General features: G+C 43.2%; 1 long non-coding RNA gene across 1 annotated transcript in view; it reads left to right on the top strand.

The window, feature by feature from the left end:
- The first annotated feature begins 3,529 nt into the window (after positions 1-3,529).
- The window catches only part of LOC132210058 (uncharacterized), a 43,750-nt gene continuing 28,781 nt past the window's right edge, over positions 3,530-18,498 (top strand). The window contains exon 1 of the long non-coding RNA XR_009446237.1: positions 3,530-3,702. This is a non-coding gene — a long non-coding RNA (uncharacterized LOC132210058). The remainder of the gene's footprint in view (positions 3,703-18,498) is intronic.

Genomic DNA, 18,498 nt, shown 5'->3' on the forward strand with positions numbered 1-18,498 from the left:
TCTGTTCTAGTCTATCTCATTGCATAGTTTTGCAACTTAGCTCATTCCTTGACCCAGAGAGTGGTGAGTCCGTGGGATTCCCTGCAACAGAAAGTGGCCAAGGCAAAAACATTGAATGCTTTCAGGAAAGAGTTATACGTAGCTATTAGGACTAAACAGAATCACGGGGAGAAAGCGGGAACAGGGGACTGAGTTGGATGATCAGCCATGATCATATTGAATGGTGGAGTGGGCTGGAAGGGCCAATTTGAGGAGTTTACCCAATATCAGAGGGGCTATCTTCTCAAAGAACATATACACTGAAGACCCATTTCATCTCTCAGCATCAAGCAACGTTTGATGTGGAACTTTTTGATGAAAGGCTGGGGAATTCTGTGATCAGCATTTATCCCTCATCCAGCATCATAGAATCCCTATAGTACAGAGGCAGCCCATTGGGTCCACACCAACCCTCCAAAGAGCATCCAACCCAGACCTAGATAACAAAGTGTGAAGCTGGATGAACACAGCAGGCCAAGCAGCATCTCAGGAGCACAAATGCAGTTCCCATTATCTCTCTCCAACCCAGACCTACCATGTTTCTGTAACCCTGTATTTCCCATGGCTGACCCATCTATCCTGCACATCCCTGGAACACTGAGCGGAAATTTAGCATGGCCAACTCACCAAAACTGCACATTAGACCGTGGGAGGAAACCCACACAGGCACAGAGAGAATGTGCAAACTCTACGCAGACAGTGACCTAAGAGTGAAATTGAACCCAGGCCCCTGACACTGCGCAGCAACAGTGCTAACCACTGAGCCATTGTGCCACCCCCGCATTCACTTGACAGCAGATTATCTGCTCATTGTTTTCATTTTGTTTGGGAATGCTTTTTGTGTGCATGGTGTCTCCTGCATTTCTGAATATTACAGAAGGAACTATGTTTGTGTTGTGCTTTAGGATATCCTAAAGGAAAGGTAATTAAAATGACTAAATAGATACAAGTTATTTCCTTATAAGATTTAAATCAGCAGAGTGACCTCTTAAAAGCATTACTGAAAACCAACATAAACGTTTTGTATTTATTAAGCACAGTCCCACACTGTAGCCACTCTATAATCACCTCCAAATTGTTGGGCGATCTTCAAAGTCAGTGATATTGCGTGCCTTGAAAGGTTGCTGGTTTGATGTAGAGTCTCAATTACTTCATTCCTGTATAGTTCCTACAGTATACAAGAAGCCTGTTTTTTTTTATTAGTTACCTTGACTTTCTGATCAACAGAAACATACTGGCAGTGTGAAGTGATGCTTGAAGGGTTTGTTTCATCTGCTAGTTGACAGAATGCAGAAAACAGGCTTTTGCTTAAATTGACTCCTCAATCATTGGAGGGAAAATAGAAGGAACTTAAGAAAGAAATGCAATTCGCATCCAACTCTCCAAAGCTAAAGTGACACAGGAGTACTTGAAAGTCCTTGCTGAAATTTCATACAGATTAATTACACTCATTACAGGTACAAAATGGAAAGGAAATTCTATTGAAAAGGTTTTGGTGATTTAAAAGTGCCCCACGAGGTCAGTAAAGGTTTGCAACTTCGCTCAAAAATGCACTGTGGCTGAGTAAACAGTAAGTGGCCGGCGTTGCCCTCTGGCCTGAGTCCGATCTTGTTTCCTGTTCTAGAGGCAAAGACAGGGGGAGAACCCCTGGCACTCAGAGGGCACAGACCTGAGACGATTTGTGAAAGAGCCAAAGAGGATCGAGGGGACAATTTTCTTGTTTTGCCCAGTGAGATGTTATGATCTGGATTCAGCCGCAGCTAGCAGATTCAATGATAAGTTTCGGGGAGGAATTGGATGAAAATGTGATAAACGAAATGCCTTGCAGGTGTCCAGGGAAAGGATGGAGGGGTGGGATTAGTGGTATGGCTCTTTACAACAAGCTAGCATGGCCACAATGAGCTGAATGGCCTCCTTCTGTGTTGGGTCAACTGCTTATCATTTGGACTTTATTGGAATTCAATGTGGACAGTGGTAAAACATTCCACGCTGTGGAATTTGAGATCTTGTGGAGAAGGGCTGGGCATTGGGGAAGATGTTAAGAAGTGGGTGTCACACCTCATTCTTAGCTGCTGCATCCCCCAGGATGGATGGAGAGCCGGGGGTAAAGATTTCTGTCTGGTAGTTGCAAGGGACCTCAGTGCAGAGAATTACCATGAGCGGAGTTTACTTAAAACGTAGAGGCTACCTACAGAGGAGCATGGCCAGCGACTAGGGGTTTTTATGCCTTCCCCACCTCATTGACAGGGGAGGGTTTGCAGGATGCAAGAAAGTGGAACACAGAGAATGAGGAAATCAACAACTGCTGGATTGGAATAACTATATTTAAAAGAAAACACTGGAATATCAATCAAAGGTATTAAATCAAGGGGAAAAAAGAGAGAGCCTTCAAAATCAGACCAGCAATTATTTTTGAAAAAGAAAACTATTCCAGCCTTATAAACAATTGGTGCATTTTCAAGTAAACAGCCCGAGGAAGTGAGGACAATGCAGTGCTGGCAGAATTTTACACCGTTTCTCTTTAATGGGGCTTGAAAAAAAATCATTGCAGTGTACGGATGAGATGGTCATGGCCCAGGAGCTTCAGTTCGGAAACATTTAAATGAGTTTCACTTTCGTCTGTGATTTTTTTTGCTGTTGTTTGGACAGTTTTGAATGCCAAGCTATGTAAATCAGTAACTGAGTTTTGCCTTGCGAGAAGTTTACTTTACATAGAACATAGAACATAGAACAGTACAGCACAGAACAGGCCCTTCAGCCCACAATGTTGTGCCGACCATTGATCCTCATGGATGCACCCTCAAATTTCTGTGACCATATGCATGTCCAGCAGTCTCTTAAATGACCCCAATGACCTTGCTTCCACAACTGCTGCCGGCAACGCATTCCATGCTCTCACAACTCTCTGCGTAAAGAACCTGCCTCTGACATCCCCTCTATACTTTCCACCAACCAGCTTAAAACTATGACCCCTCGTGCTAGCCATTTCTGCCCTGGGAAATAGTCTCTGGCTATCGACTCTATCTATGCCTCTCATTATCTTGTATACCTCAATTAGGTCCCCTCTCCTCCTCCTTTTCTCCAATGAAAAGAGACCGAGCTCAGTCAACCTCTCTTCATAAGATAAGCCCTCCAGTCCAGGCAGCATCCTGGTAAACCTCCTCTGAACCCTCTCCAAAGCATCCACATCTTTCCTATAATAGGGCGCCCAGAACTGGACGCAGTATTCCAAGTGCGGTCTAACCAAAGTTTTATAGAGCTGCAACAAGATCTCACGACTCTTAAACTCAATCCCCCTGTTAATGAAAGCCAAAACACCATATGCTTTCTTAACAACCCTGTCCACTTGGGTGGCCATTTTAAGGGATCTATGTATCTGCACACCAAGATCCCTCTGTTCCTCCACGCTGCCAAGAATCCTATCCTTAATCCTGTACTCAGCTTTCAAATTCGACCTTCCAAAATGCATCACTTCGCATTTATCCTTTGATACCGTGAATTGACTTATGAGTATTGTATAGAACATGCAAATCACATTCCCTAAAAAAATGATTTACGTCAATGATGATGTACTGTAGACGTGAGGCTGGAAAATTCTTACTTCTTGCCATTCTTCATGCAGTCAAAATGTCTTTAAAAATATGCAGGAATTTGATCCAGAAGGTAAGATGCGATTTGCTGGTGTGAACATTATTTCAAACTACATCGATGTGAAACCATAGCAAGCATTCAATGGCATAGCCTTTGGTTTCTCCTTGTATTGTGGTGATTCGATGGGGCAGGCTCAGTGGCTTAGTGATTAGCACTGCTGCCTCACAGCGCCAGGGACCTGGGTTCAATTCCATCCTTGGGTGACTGTCCATTTGGAGTTTGCACATTCTCTCTGTGTCAGTGTGGGTTTCCTCCAGGTGCTGCAGTTTCCCCCCACAGCTCAAAGATGTGCAGTCTAGGTGGGGTTGGCCATGCTCGAATTGTCCAGGGATGTGCAATCCAGGTGCGTGGGAAATAACATGTTTAAGCAGTGGGTGGGATGCTCTTTAGAGGGCCAGTATGGGCTCACTGGGCCAAATAGACTGCTCCCTGCTTAAATATATGTTAATATGGATTATAGATCAAAAGATGTGCAGCAGATTGTAGGGGAAGGTCTGCATCTGCGAGCTTCTGTCCATTATCGCACACATACCATCCTGACTTGGAAACATATCAGCTTTTCATTCGTTGATGCTGGGTAAGAAACCTAGAACTTAATTGTGGAGACTGTAGGCACACTAATAAGCAAGTATTTCATATTTGCTGTGGAGAAGGATATGGAGCCGAGAGAGCTTGGAGAAATAAGTAGTGATATCTTGGAAAGTGTCCACTTTACAGAGGATATGTTCTGTAAGCCTTAAAACACATATAGGTGGATAAATCCCCGGGGTCTGAACGGGTGTATCCCAGAACTCTGTGGGAAGCTGGGGAAGTGATTGCTGGGCCCCTTGCTGAGATATTTGTATCATTGATAGCCACGGGTGAGTTGCTGGAAGATTGGAGGATGCAATCAGTGTCACATCACAGTTACCAATGTACCACAATGGTCACAACTGTGGTACTATCTCTTAGAGAACTGCCAGGAGTCACACTTTCAAACATCAGAGGAGCTAGAACGCTCAGGAGCACCATTAGCTCACTGACCTATCATTGCAACCAGGAGAATGTGTACACCCGAAAGCTTCTCACCAATGGCTGGCAAGTGGCAATGTCACATAACCCTCCCTCCCCCCTCCCCTATCTGAGACACACCCCATTTTGAATTCTGTCCTGGAGAGTATGAGGCTTTTGGACAGGTTTATTAGCTAACAACCCCTAACAAACAAACACAGAAAATAGAGCAGACCATTCAGCCCTTCAAGCCTGCTCCACTGTGTAGTACAATCATGATTGATCATCCAACAAGAACGTTGCATGCCCAAACCTCATGAATGATGGCCTCTGTCTCCACACTGAAGTGGTGTATTCAGCTGGCAGGACTGGAACTGTTTCCGTTTTAGCAAAGTTCTTTGAATTTACTGGATGCTATTTTTTTCACTTCGTGTCTTTCCCCAGTAAAATGCTAACTCAGCTCACTATTACTTCTGATCATGGGTTCCTGAAACTGATGTTTTCAATAGTATTGTAGGATGTCTTCCTGTCTGAAATCTCCATGCCTCCTTCCTGTGCTTCCAGGCAACTCAGGACTTCTCCCCTTCAGACCTGACTGTTTTAGAGACTTCTAAACCATCAGCACCTCTGCTGTTGCAGACTTTTTGTCACAGTGCCCATGATCCTTTATGTCTTGCAGCCCAACTCTCTTTCTCTCTCTGGGTTGTAAAACTCAAATCAGCAAGTATCTTAGCAACTGCTGGAAAAGCTCAGCAAGTCTGGCAGCATCTGTGAAGAAAGAAATGTCAGAGTTAATGTTTCAGGTTCGATGACCCTTAGAGCGTTTTGAGGAAGGGTCACTGGACCTGAAACATTAACTCTGACTTTTTACCTCACAGACAAATCTGTTTTTGTTCCAAATTTACAGCATTCGCAGTACTTTCAGTTTTTAGTTAGCATCTTAGCAACTACCTCTTTTTTGGGCCTGTTAGTTATTTAGTTAAAATAACGTGATTTCTTGGAAATGCTGCCTTGGGCTTACTGTTCAAAATGGCTTTCTGAGCATTTGTTTGAAACAAAAGAGCCAGACCTTAGGAAAGCTAACAATAAAAATCTGCCGATGCTGGAGAATCTGAGATAACAAGGTGCAGAGCTGGATGAACACAGCAGGCCAAGCAGCATCAGAGGAGCAGGAAAGCTGACGTTTTGCGTCTCGACTGCTGTGTTCAATAAAAATCTGTTACACTTCCACTTTAGAGTTCCCAAATGCTGTAATAATAAAAATATAATTAACCTTAATCAAACCTGTAAATAACCTTAAAAAACAGATGTGACAAGCTATATTGAATTTTCAGCTTTCGCCATTCAGCCCATACTATAAACTGGTCACAATGTACATGCTCAGTTTGAAAAAAAAGTCAGTTATATTCATACTGAGCCATTCACATCTCAAAACTCTTTATCAGCCAACCAACTGCTTTCTGCAATAGAGTAGACTAAGTCAGAATACTGATCAGAGATAATGGGAACTGCAGATGATGGAGATAACAAGGTGTGGAGCTGGATGAACACAGCAGGCCAAGCAGCATCTCAGGAGCACAAAAGCTGACGTTTCGGGCCTCGACCCTTCATCAGAGAGCAATAAGTCAGAATACTGAATCTCAGAGCCAGAATCATACAGCTTTTGTTATTAGGAATGGAAGATTATCAGGGAAATGCAGGAAAATAGAGTTGAGTTTAAAATCAGATCGGCCACGATATTATTGAATGATGGTGCAGTCTAGTAGGGTCAAATGGCCTAGTCCAGTTCCTTGTTTGTGTGTCTCATTTTGATTAGAATTAGAATTAACTTTATGGTCACATGTACTCACATGAGTATAGTGAAAAGTTCACAGGTCGCCAGTAATGGCACCGTCTTAAGTACGAAGATACCCAGGTACAGATTCTTCAATACAAGTTCTTAGGGAAAAAAAAAATCAGAAAAGTAAAGAAATGAAAGGTCCAGCATTACAGATCATAGGAATAATTTCTAAAATAGATCAATAAATACATCAGAAAACATTCCTTCCAACCCAGTCCATACTGGCTCTTGGCCTCCAGGCTGTGCTGGACTTCACCTCGAGGCTCTTGAGGTTGGGAAAACCCTCTGGAATCATCTCAAGGGTGGAAGCCCATGCTGAAGCCGCACTGGGCAAGAGAGACCCACCTACACCGGGCCGAGGAAGATCCCCAGACTGGGCTGAGAAAGACCACCACACCGGGCCAAGAGAGACCCCTACGCTGATGCAGGAGGATGCCACACTGGCCCGAGAGACCCCCCACCACACTGGGCTGAGACACCCCCACACCGGGCCGAGAGAGACCCCCACACCGGGCTGAGTGACTCCCACACCGGGCTGGGCGACTCCCACAGCGGGCCGAGAGAGACCCCCACACTGGGCTGAGAGACACTCCACACTGGGCTGAGCGACCCCCACACCGGGATGAGAGAGACTCCCACACCTGGCCAGGAGAATGCCACACCGGGCCGAGAGAGACCCCCACACCAGGCCAAGAGAGACCGCCACACCGGGCCGAGAGAGACCCCCACACCGGCCCGAGAGAGACCCCCACACCGGGCCAGGAGAATGCCACACCAGGTCCATGCTGAAGCCAGGAGCCTGAGTCACTTTGAGGCCGAGAATTCAGGATATCCCCAAGAAGAAAGAAGGAAAAAAAAAGGAAAAACGAAGGTCAGAGCAGATGAACTCTGGCTAATGAGTCCACTAATGTGTGTACCTTTGAACGCCCTCAATTAATAAAGTCACTTTTAAAATCCAGTCTGGGCTGCACACAACGTTATCAACGTTACCCAGAGCACAAGCCTGAATCCTAATTCTCGCCGAGCTCTGTTCACTCACCCTGTGCTTGCTGGCCTGTTGAGTCCCTTTGCTTTGAAATGCTTGCCTCTCATTCTCGTTGACCTCCGTGGCCTTTCCCCTCTTTACCTCTGTCATCCCCTACAACTCCCTGAGATCTCTGTGCTCGTCTCCTTCTGGCCTCTTACACCTCCTGAGTCATAACGTCCCCAGCGACGGCTGTGACTTCAGCTGTCTGGGCTGCAAGCTCTGGGATTCTCTCTCTAAATTTCTGAAACCCTCTCCTTCTCCCTTGACGCTGCTCCTTAAAAGCTCCCTCATTCACCAAACTGTGCTTGTGGCTCCTTCTGTAGCTCAGCAATGAGTATGTAGCTAAAGTTGCCATAATCTTATCAAACCACAGGGCTGCTTTCTCATTAGAGAGAGATGACTGGTGGTGGTTTAACCTGAGGATCACCACGCCTCAGGTCAGGGGAGAAGTTGAGACGGAGAGTCCCTCATTATAATCTTGGCAGATACAGCAATTTAACCCTCACCATTAACTACAGTGGCAAACCAGTTGTCCAACCAACTGAGCTAATCAGCCCCAATTTTATTTAACATTTAGTAATACTCCTGTGAAGCTGCTTTGGGATGTTTTATGCATTAAAAGTGCTACACCACTCTTTGAGGGATTGCTAGGTGCATGGACTAATCGTTTAACACAAAAAGGTGTTAAAAAATCATAGATAATCTATGGCTGAAAATTTTGCAATGTTCCAGTATAGTTATAAACATTATGTTGTATATTGCCAAAACATCTTTGCAACTGGAAGCGGTATCCAAACATTACAATTATGCTGCTTAGTAATAAATTGCCTGTGTATTACTAGCTGCCAGTCAAGGCTGTTGAAAATACGGTTTCTCATATGAACACAAGCTATTTCTTATTCAGCAACAGTGGAGAAAGAGGTGAAACAGAATATTGAAATCATCAAATGGGTTGTTTGTCCTTTTTTTTGGTAGACAGGACATTCCTGGGCAATATTCCAACTTGTTGGGTGGATGCCGGTGTTGGTACTGTACTAGAACTATAGCTAGAGATAGAGATATCTACATCTTCATTCTGACACACTCCCATGTTATCAGACTGTTTCTGCTAGAGCTATTGAAGGTGGGTCAAATGTTTTGACTCACCTTGGGGGGAATGCCCACAATAACCTAGTCTAATGGGTAGCCCAGTTTAGACTGAGAAGAGGAGGATTTTCCGCAGGAGGGTGGTGAATCTTTGGAATTCTCTACCACAAGGTGCTGAGGAAGCTCAATCATTGAGCAGCTTCAAGTCAAAAATTAATAGATTTTGGGAGACTGGTGTCATGAAGGAATATAGAGATAGTGGGAAAGTGGCGTAGAGCTTTACGATCAGTCATGATTTCTTTTAGTTCAAACACAGGATGTGGGTATCATTGGCTAGGCCAATATTTATTGCTTGTTCCTAGTCACCCTTGAGAAGGTGGTGGTGAGTTGCCTTCTTGAACTGCTGCAGTCCGTGTGTTGTAAGTAGCTAATACCATTAAGGACAAAGTTTCAGGATTCTGAACCAGCAACACTGAAGGTACAGAATATATTTCCAAGCTGGGATGTTCAGTGGCTTGGAGAGTTTCCAGTGTCTAGGTTGATGCTGGTGGCCTGTCTGTTCTTTCTTTATACTTTGTAGCAGTTTTTGAAACAATTTCTAGCTCGCTAGGCCATTTCAGAGGTCAGTTAAAAGCTAATCACATCGCCGTGGGTCTGGAGTCATATGTAGACCAAACCAGATAAGGATAGCAGATTTCCTTCCCTAAAAGACACAAATGAACCAGATAGGTATTTACAGCAATTGAGACATGGTCACTATTAGATTAGATTCTAATTTCCGACTTATTAATTGAATTCATATTTCACTGTGCTGGGATTTGAAACCCAACAACAGTGCATAGTCTGGAGTTTCTGGATTACTATAATCCCTGCACTACCATCTCTGCTATGTTTGAAGGGCCAAAAGACCTACTGCTACTCCAAGTGAGATAGAAAGGCAGCTATATGTTCCCCTGATAACATAGAATGTGATTGTTTTCAAGTCACAATGGTAATAGAGTCACACAGCGTGGAAACAGACCCTTCAGTCGAACTCGCCCATGCCAGCCAGGTCTCTCAAACCAAATTAGTTCCATTTGCCTGTGTGCTTCCCATATTTCTGTAAACCTTTCCCAATTCGTGTAACTCTCCAAATGTCTTTTAAATGTTGTAACTGCACCTGCATCTACCACTTCCTCTGGCTGTTCATTCACATATGAATCACCCTTTGCGTTCCACTCCCTCTATAGAGAGAGAGAGACAACTAGTGGTGAGCTTAACCTAGGGGTCAACACACCTCAGGAGAAGGTAACCTCATCCTTCATGGTAACCTCAGCAGGAATTGAATCCGCACTGTTAGCATCGTGCTATATCAGAGATCAGCTGTCCAGCCAACTGAACCAATGGACCTCCAATGAATTTTGTTAAGCATTTATTGAGAAGGGGTTCATGTGCCTGATCACAGGTGGAGTGATATGATGCTGGTAAAAAAAGCAAATAAGATATCCCAGTAACTTGTAGAATAGGCAGAAGCCCTCTTCATATCAGTGCCTTTGGAAAACAAAACATCTACTAACTATGTAGAATGCCAGAAGGCAAATTGTATGCACAGAGGTGCAGTGTTAGCGCAGGCATTTTATCATGGTTTAACTGTAAAGAAAATAAACAGTTTGTATTGCCTCTGGATTTGAGCATTGCATCTAGAAGGACAGACTCTTTTTGCTGGGTAAGTAGTGAATACTGTTCCCTAGTCATTTCATTTATTGTCAATCTGGGAAGAGCCCATTGTGTTAGAAAGTTCTCGGTTGTCATAATATTGGCCCAGAATTTGCTGAAGGGAAAGTCCCCCTGAATTGTACCTTTTTCACCCCAACACCGCACTCCACTCCCTCTCAACCTTACCCTGCAGTTATCAAACAGAATTAATACCAAACCGTGTGAGGGAATGTGAGGTTGGCTGAACTTGGTTTCAGCCCCTCTGTTTCTTGCAGTCTGTTTCAGCCCCTCTGTTTCACGCTTGGTCAGAGAGGTCAATATTCAGGAGTACCTTAAAGAAGGAGAGAGAGGTAGTCAGATAGAGAACCTGAGGGAGGGAATTTCCAGAACTTAGGGTTCAGGTAGCTGAAGGCACCAATACTGAATGGTGGGCATTTACAACTGGAGATGGATGTGGAACATGAGCCAATTAAGTCGACACCTTCAAGGATTATACTGCAGGAGAAGGTTATAGAGGGACAGATGGGGTGGGACCACGGTAGAATTGGAAAAGGATGCAAATTTGAAAGTCGTTGTTGGAACCAGAATCAATGTAAATCAGTGAATATAGGAGGTGGGGCTGACAGTTGACTCAGTGCTAGTTAGGCGTATTTTGCACGGTTAACCCATTCATTACAAATAGGTCAGCATCACTGACAGGGAAGTTGAGGGACCCAACACCTAGAACAAGACACCTAGCAGATGTCCATTTTGGGACCTTCTGGTTGTAGTAAAGATGAAGTCACCATAGTTGCAGAGGACTGCATTCTCAGTAGAGAGAGATGACTGGGGATGGTCTAACCTAGAGGGTGCCAAACCTCAGCTGAGGGGGTGAGGTCGAGAAGGCAGGATCTTCTTGATAACCTCGGTTGGTACAGGAATCGAACCTGGCTGTTGGCATCATTCTGCACTGTAAAGTAACCTCCAGATGACTGAACTGATCCACCCATGGTCAGGTGCCATTGCAAAGACATACAGTCCCGGCCCAACATTGCACCAGATGTCAAAAAATATATTTTCAATCAATCTCTTTGGATATTTCACAACAAATCTTCCAGGGCAGATAGAACTTGACCCAGATCTAGATGTAGGGACAATACCACTGCACTGCAAGTCCTCCAGAGAGCAATGGATGATCACGAATATATCATTCTGTGGATTGTGAGCCCAATCCTCCTCCTCAGTTATGGTTGGGCTCTATTTAGGCACCTCCTTGCACATTCTCCCATTTCGCCATCTCCCTGGAAGCCATCGTCAGTGCTGCCAACTGTAAATCATTGTGTTGGAAAAGAAATGCTTCCATTTCACAAGCAATGAGCTCATTTTAGTGTCAAAATAATTCTTAATTCCTCATGACACCTTTTAACTTTAAATCTCTTGTCGAAGAGGTATGATAATTACCAAAGCTGTACTTGACAGAAAATGTGTCAGATTCCATTAGGACTTTAAAATGTCAAATAAAGACGTGAGTGTCACAGCTCCTAGCAGTCTGCGAGGCTGCTGATGGAATGTTTCGTCTGCAATTACTAATAAGTAACATTTTTGCTGTAAAAGTTTCCAGACAAGAAATGGCATTTCCTTTATGAAAGATGACATTGGACTTCTGGGAATTACATTTCTATCTTAAAAAAGTAGAAGAATTCAATTTTCTTTTGGCTCATAGTGCATCAAAATGGTTCACCTGCCTGAAAAGTGCAAATGTGCCTCAATTGACATCTGGGAAGAAGGAGACACTGAAGGATGAATGAATCATTGACCTCTGAAGAGCTTGGATTCAGTTTGCAAATAAGGTGCAGGATTAGTTTATTCACCAGAGGAACGTCTCTCAATGACTATCTCCAAAGTGGCAATATATTGAGTGTCGTCCTCTTGCAGGCAGGTGACAATAGCACCACCAATCCCCACCAAACTTTCAGTTCATGGAGCTGAGGAATGTAATAGACTATTCCATTCTATAATCATACGAGTTATTTGAACACAGCCGTGACAGATAACTTGTCCCTCTCTACAAGCAGTAATTTCAGTGAAGTCATTTTGTCATATTGAAGTCCAAAATAGTATTTGATCTTAGTGCCGCTCCCAAGGATGTTACAAATTGAATGCACTGATAGGACACTGCCTCAAGGATACTTAAGACAAAATATTTTACTTTGAAAGGAGGATATTTTGAAATAGTGGCACTGAAAGTCAGTAGGAATGTAAATCGGCCAATAGCATTGCTTCCATCTCTTGTGCTGTCATCTCCCAAGTCCCTTAATCACCTGTCCGTGATGTCCTTCTGTTCCTTGTCTGTATGTTGTCCCGATTGAGACATCAGTCTCAGGCATAATTGTCAGTGTGTTAGGGTGGTGGTACTCAACAACACTGTTACCTCCTCAGCTGCCTCTGTGCATGTATAACCTTGGATTAAAACATACAAACTGGGAGCAGGAACAGGCCATCCAGTCCTTCGATATGATCCTTTATCTCAACGCCTTGATCCTGCTTTCTCTCCATGCTGCTCGATGGGAGCTACCACTGATTCCTGCTTCATCCCCCACCTTAAACATTCCCTCCCTCCACCACCAGCGCACAGCAGCTACACTGTTAACCATTTACAAGATGCACTGGAGCAACTTGCAAAGGCAGCCTCACCAGCACCTTGCAAACCTGTGACTTCCATCGCTTAGAGTCACAAGGGCGGCTAACACATAGGAATGCCACCACCAGCAACCTTCCAAATGTGACTGAATCCTTGTTCCGTCATCAGCAAAATCCTGGCTGCTGGGTGTACTTGTGCCTTACAGTGGTTTAACATACCACAACCTTCTCTAGGGTAACTAGCCATGGCCAATAACTGCTGGCCTTGCCAGTGTTGCCAAACTACCACGTGTAATCAAAATAATTACCAAAACATTAACAAGATTGAAGCTACCATCACCGATCCCGTTCCTTACCTTTTTACTGACCCACACTCTCGGTGCTGATTCAATCACCTCCCTCCCAACTTGTTGGGTCTACCTCAGTTTATCCAGATTCCCCAGGTCCACTGCACTATGATTTATTCAAATTACCCAGATCCATTGAACTATGCTTTATCCTGATTCCCCAGACCCATTACACTGCAATTTATTCAGATTCCCCAGATCCACGGCAGTACAATTTATTTAGATTCCCCAGGTCCACTGCACTGTGTTTTATTCATATTCCCCAGATCCACTGCACTACGGTTTATTCAGATTCCCCAGATCCACTGCACAGTGTTTTACACAGGTTCCCCTGATTGACTGCACTACGATTTATTCAGATTCCCCAGATCCACTGCACTATAATTTATTCAGATTCCCCAGATCCACTGTACTATGTTTTCTTCAGATTCCCCAGATCCACTGCACTATGATTGACCCTTCATTACTCCCAAGAGCAATGAGGGAGAGCTTGGCCAGCTGTGAGCGCATCGCATGAAATGAGTGAAAAGAGAGGATGAAAACTTCTCTAGGATTGCTGTCTTATTTGAGGAAGTCATTCTTTCAGCAGTTCAAATGTTATCTCCCCCAAAGTGCCTGTTATGAATTTCTGGCCTAAGTGAGCCCATGTTGAGGGGAAACTAGATGGAGGAGGAAGGAACAGAAGCTTACAGTGTTAGGGTGAGATGAAATAAGGGGCAAGCCAGCAGACTTGAATGGAGCATAATCACAGCATGGGTGAATGGGCTGAATGGCCTGTAGCTGTGCTGTAAGACTCAGTGTAGTGCAATGTCAAAGACCTGTGCTGTAAGAATGAATAGTTCACAGTTCTGTGCTAAGTGTTTTGGGAACCATGTCGCGACTAGGGGAAAAAAAACACAGATGAACAAAGCAAGCTGTCTTCAAGTTTTTTACTGCAGCGGCCAGATATAAAAGTGTTTAACATTTATTAGATAACATCAGTATATTGGATTTACATTGAACAGAGCACATCTGCTTTCAAATTTTAAGGGTCCCTTTTGTCCTCATAAAAAAACTATCTTTAAAAGTTGTTTACAATTGCATCCTCATCATGAACAGCTAAAGGGATCTCGACCATATTAAGGTCGTTGCCATGGTGACACGGATTTTATTTCAGCCCAAATGAAAGCCCTTTTTATTAAATCAAGATTGAGTTTTGGAAAAGGGAGGGAACCTGTTTGAACGTGTGGGCAGGAGGCTTCGGCTTGTGTTTTACAGATAGTCAGAGTCTTTACACCATTGAAATTCAACCTGGGCTCTGAAGGCAATCGAATGTAAATGTTTTAAATAGTGCAGGCTGCCAATATTTTCTTAAACTTAGCTTGCCTTGTCTTCAGAATCTGAAACAGCTAAAAGTACCTTAATACACTGAGCTAAATCCTGTTACTGTACTTCAGGCTTGTGCTTTCAATTTCAAAATTGAGCCTCATGAATTCAATCTGACTTGCTTTGTATCTATCTGTCTGTCGGATATGAGAGAGAGAGAGAGTGTGTGTGTGTGTGTGTGTGTGTGTGTGTGTGTGTCTGTGTGAGTGTGTTGGATCTGTGACTGTGTTTGTGCTGGTTTGGTGTGTGTTTGTGTGTGTGTATGTGCGTGTTAGATCTGTGTCTACGGACATGTTCATGCCTGCGTGTGCATGAATGTGTGTGTGTCTGTGTGTGTGTGTGTGTGTGTGTGTGTGTGTGTGTGTGTCTTTGTGTGAATGTGTGTGTATAAATGTGTGTGTCTGAGTGTATGAATATATGAGTGTATCCTTATGTGTGTCGTACAACAGGCAATTAAGATGGTTTACTGGTTCTCTTGCTCCCTGTATTTTTTTCTGCGAGCTTGAGGAGTCTGTGTTTCATGTAGACACTGTGCAGGCTGGACTGCAATCCTGTTTCATTTTCTAAGGGGTCTGCTCCTGGAATTTGGGGTGTACTTCAGGACCATGACCCTGATTTTTCACCACCAAGGGCGGAGAAGCTTGGGCAGATGGGAGGATAGGTCTTTGGCTTGGCCTAATCAAGGCGGATATAAACAGGCCTAGACCGTGGAGGGGGCTTTTCGAACAGACTGTCTGCTCTACCTCAATGGTTGCATCCGCATGGAGAGAACTGCTAGCACCACTTGAACCTTGTTGCCTTCACCCGAAACAACATTTCAATGCAATTTCAAAATTGTTATATATGTTTTAAGTTTTGTTACAATGTACCTGTAAGGGACACTTATCCTTTAATTTAGTTTAACTTGATTGATTTTGGTTATTTTAATTAAATTGATTAATTTTTAAAAAGTTTAGGCGAGACTAAAACTCTGGTTGTCGGATTTGGAGGTACCTGCTTGTAATTTGTGTTTTTGTCAATAAAAACATATTGAGAATGCAAAAACTAGGCTCTAGATTTATCCTTCATTGCCTGGCTATATGCAACAGTCTGAAGGACTGTTAAAATTTTATTGCCCTTTATTCCTTTATAGCCTAGCTTTTGCTTACATCTTTTGCTTGCGTCAGAAATAGGTATCACAGATAAGCATTGAGCTGAACTGATATAAGGCGTGTGAATTGCATACATTTTAAAACCACTAATTTTTCAGTTTGGATTTTTGAATTTGAACTAGTCTGTTTTATGTGCATCTGAAGAGGTTTAATGCTTGTCTTGTAAGTATGTTTGTAGCCATGGTGATAGCCTTGAAAAGAAAACCGAGGAAGTTATTATGAGAGGATAATGGGAATTTGTTTACATTGGGAGAACTTATAAGTGAACAGGCCAGACATTAAGCTTTTAGATAGCTCTAGAATAGTCTTTTAGGCTTAAAGAAAGCAGCCATGACTTGGGAAAATTAGGAAAATGGTTCTTTTTTAGTTTCAGCCCAGGGAGTTCTGCAGAAGTTTTGATTGAAATTGGATGTATAAAGCAGTTACCCATGAGAAAGGGAGAAGATAGTTTAGAATTGTCAAAATGCATTCCCTCAGTGTAGCAGCTGGGTGTAAATATTCCTGACCAGAAGTGTATTGTTAACCCATGGAGGAGTTATGTAAGGATGAAAATGTCTGGGCTCAGTTAGATAACAAATCAAGGAAGAGGTTGTTTATTACACAAACTGGGAGTTGAAATCAGGCTTAAATTACTCTTTTGAGGTGACAGAGGAGAATCTCTGGTGTGTAGTGTAATGTAAGGGACTACTTTTTGGGATTAATAGCATTATATGTTACAGGTTGGTTCAAAATCTTTAAACTTGTGTGATATGCATCTCATTTAGTTTATTCTCTTTCATCTTCATTTCTTCTGTGGAATAAACTTCTGTGTTACTGTTAAACCAAATCTGCAATATGTTTCAGTGAGAGACCGCCACATCAACACCAAAAACTCCACAAAATATGATCTGCAGATTTCAACCTGCATCTTATTTACCCAATAATAACATCAACTGAGATTATAATACTGGTAACATTTCTCATTCTGAATCCCTTCAAGATGATCTATACCTGTCAATACTTACAGTTGCAATATCATTCTCGTTGCCAGAAATTTAAAATAATCAGTCTAAATTGCAGTTGAAGCATCATCCAATGAACTTCCTATGTCCGAACAACATAACAATATGCCCCTTTCTTGAAAATAAAACCACTTTCGATAAAAGACTTCCAATCATTATCTGTTTCGTTCTAACTAAGGAAGACTAAGGTAAAAATTTTCTTCTTTTCTTCAAACCCGGTCATTATCCCACCTCTCCCTCTCTGTGTGTCACTTTCAGGCTGATCTTCGTCATCTCATAGCCTCCTGAATATCGCAGATTTAAATTGCTTTCCCTTTGGTGGCTGTGCCTATGCTGTGGAACTTCCTGTCTGCATCTCTCCAACTCTCCCTCTCTCCCTCAATACCTCCTCAGCAGGCTTTCTGCCAAGATTCTCTTTATTACCACTCCTGAAACTCACTCCTTTGTGAAAAGAAATAGAAGCCGCCCATTTAAGACAGAGATCAGGAGAATTTCTTTCTCACAGAGGGACGTGATTATTTGGAACTCTCTGCCTCAAGCAGCGTTGGAAGCAGAGCCTTTGAATTTGGTTAAGGCAGAGGTAGAAGGATTCCCAAGAAGCAAGAGGATGAAATGTTATGTGGGATATTGGTGCATGTGGAATAATCAGATTAGTCATGAATATATTGAATGATAGAGAGGGGACAAGAGCCCTACTCTTGCTCCGTCTTTGTCTGTTTGCATGAAGCACTAGGGAATGTTCTACTGTATTAAAGAGACAGCTTATCTTCACATTCCTGAGGGCAGTTAGGGATGGGCAATAAATGCTGGTCTCCCATGAATGTGAAAAAAGGAAATAAAAATACAGGATGTATTTATTATCACTGAACATAAAGCGAACATCCCTCCACAGGAGTTTCTTCTCTCAGAAGGCTGGGGGGCTTTGGAACTCTTTGCCACAGAGAGCTGTGGGGACTGAGTCCTTGGGTATATTTAAGGCTGATGCTGATAGATTCTCGATCAGTTGGGGAATCATAGGTTTTGGGGGAAAGGCAAGTGGGCATGAGGAATGTAGATCAGCCAGGATCCTATTCAATGGTAACACAGGCTTGAGGGGCTGAATGGCCTGCTTCTGTTCCCATTTCTTATACTCTAATGGTCTTTAGGATGTGGCCAAGCTATTTCCTTGAAGTATTGTTTGGTCCATGCTAAGTAAAAACTTGACTATTTCCCCAATTAATCCTTAATTACCAAAGATTTCCGATGCCCAGGTTGTCACACAGAGGGCACAGAAGGCCAAGATTCTCCACACCGACTGCCAATCCTTGTCTGGTTTGCTGAGCCCTGAGGTATTAATGTTATTCACGTCCTGTGCTATATTCTGAAATACCTCGCTTTCTAAGGACAGAGTAGGTACACCAAACACTTCAGAAATAAAAGGTCAAGGGATGAGAATAGGCAAGTGGAAATGTTGGACCAAGATAAAAAGCAAATGGTTCAGACCTGTGGAGACCAAAGCAGAGTTAAACTTTTCAAGTCCAATATGACTCTGTCTTCAGCAATATCCCTGGTTCTGAAGAAGTCACATCGGACTCAAAATGCTGGCTCTATTTCACTGTTCGCTGGTGTTGCCAGACCTACTGACTTGGACCAGCCTGTTCTGATTTTGTTCATTTTATTTGCTTATGAGTATACTGGCTGGGCCTGG

The sequence above is a fragment of the Stegostoma tigrinum genome, chromosome 1 (genome assembly GCF_030684315.1).
Source record: "Stegostoma tigrinum isolate sSteTig4 chromosome 1, sSteTig4.hap1, whole genome shotgun sequence".
Lineage (NCBI taxonomy): Eukaryota > Metazoa > Chordata > Chondrichthyes > Orectolobiformes > Stegostomatidae > Stegostoma > Stegostoma tigrinum.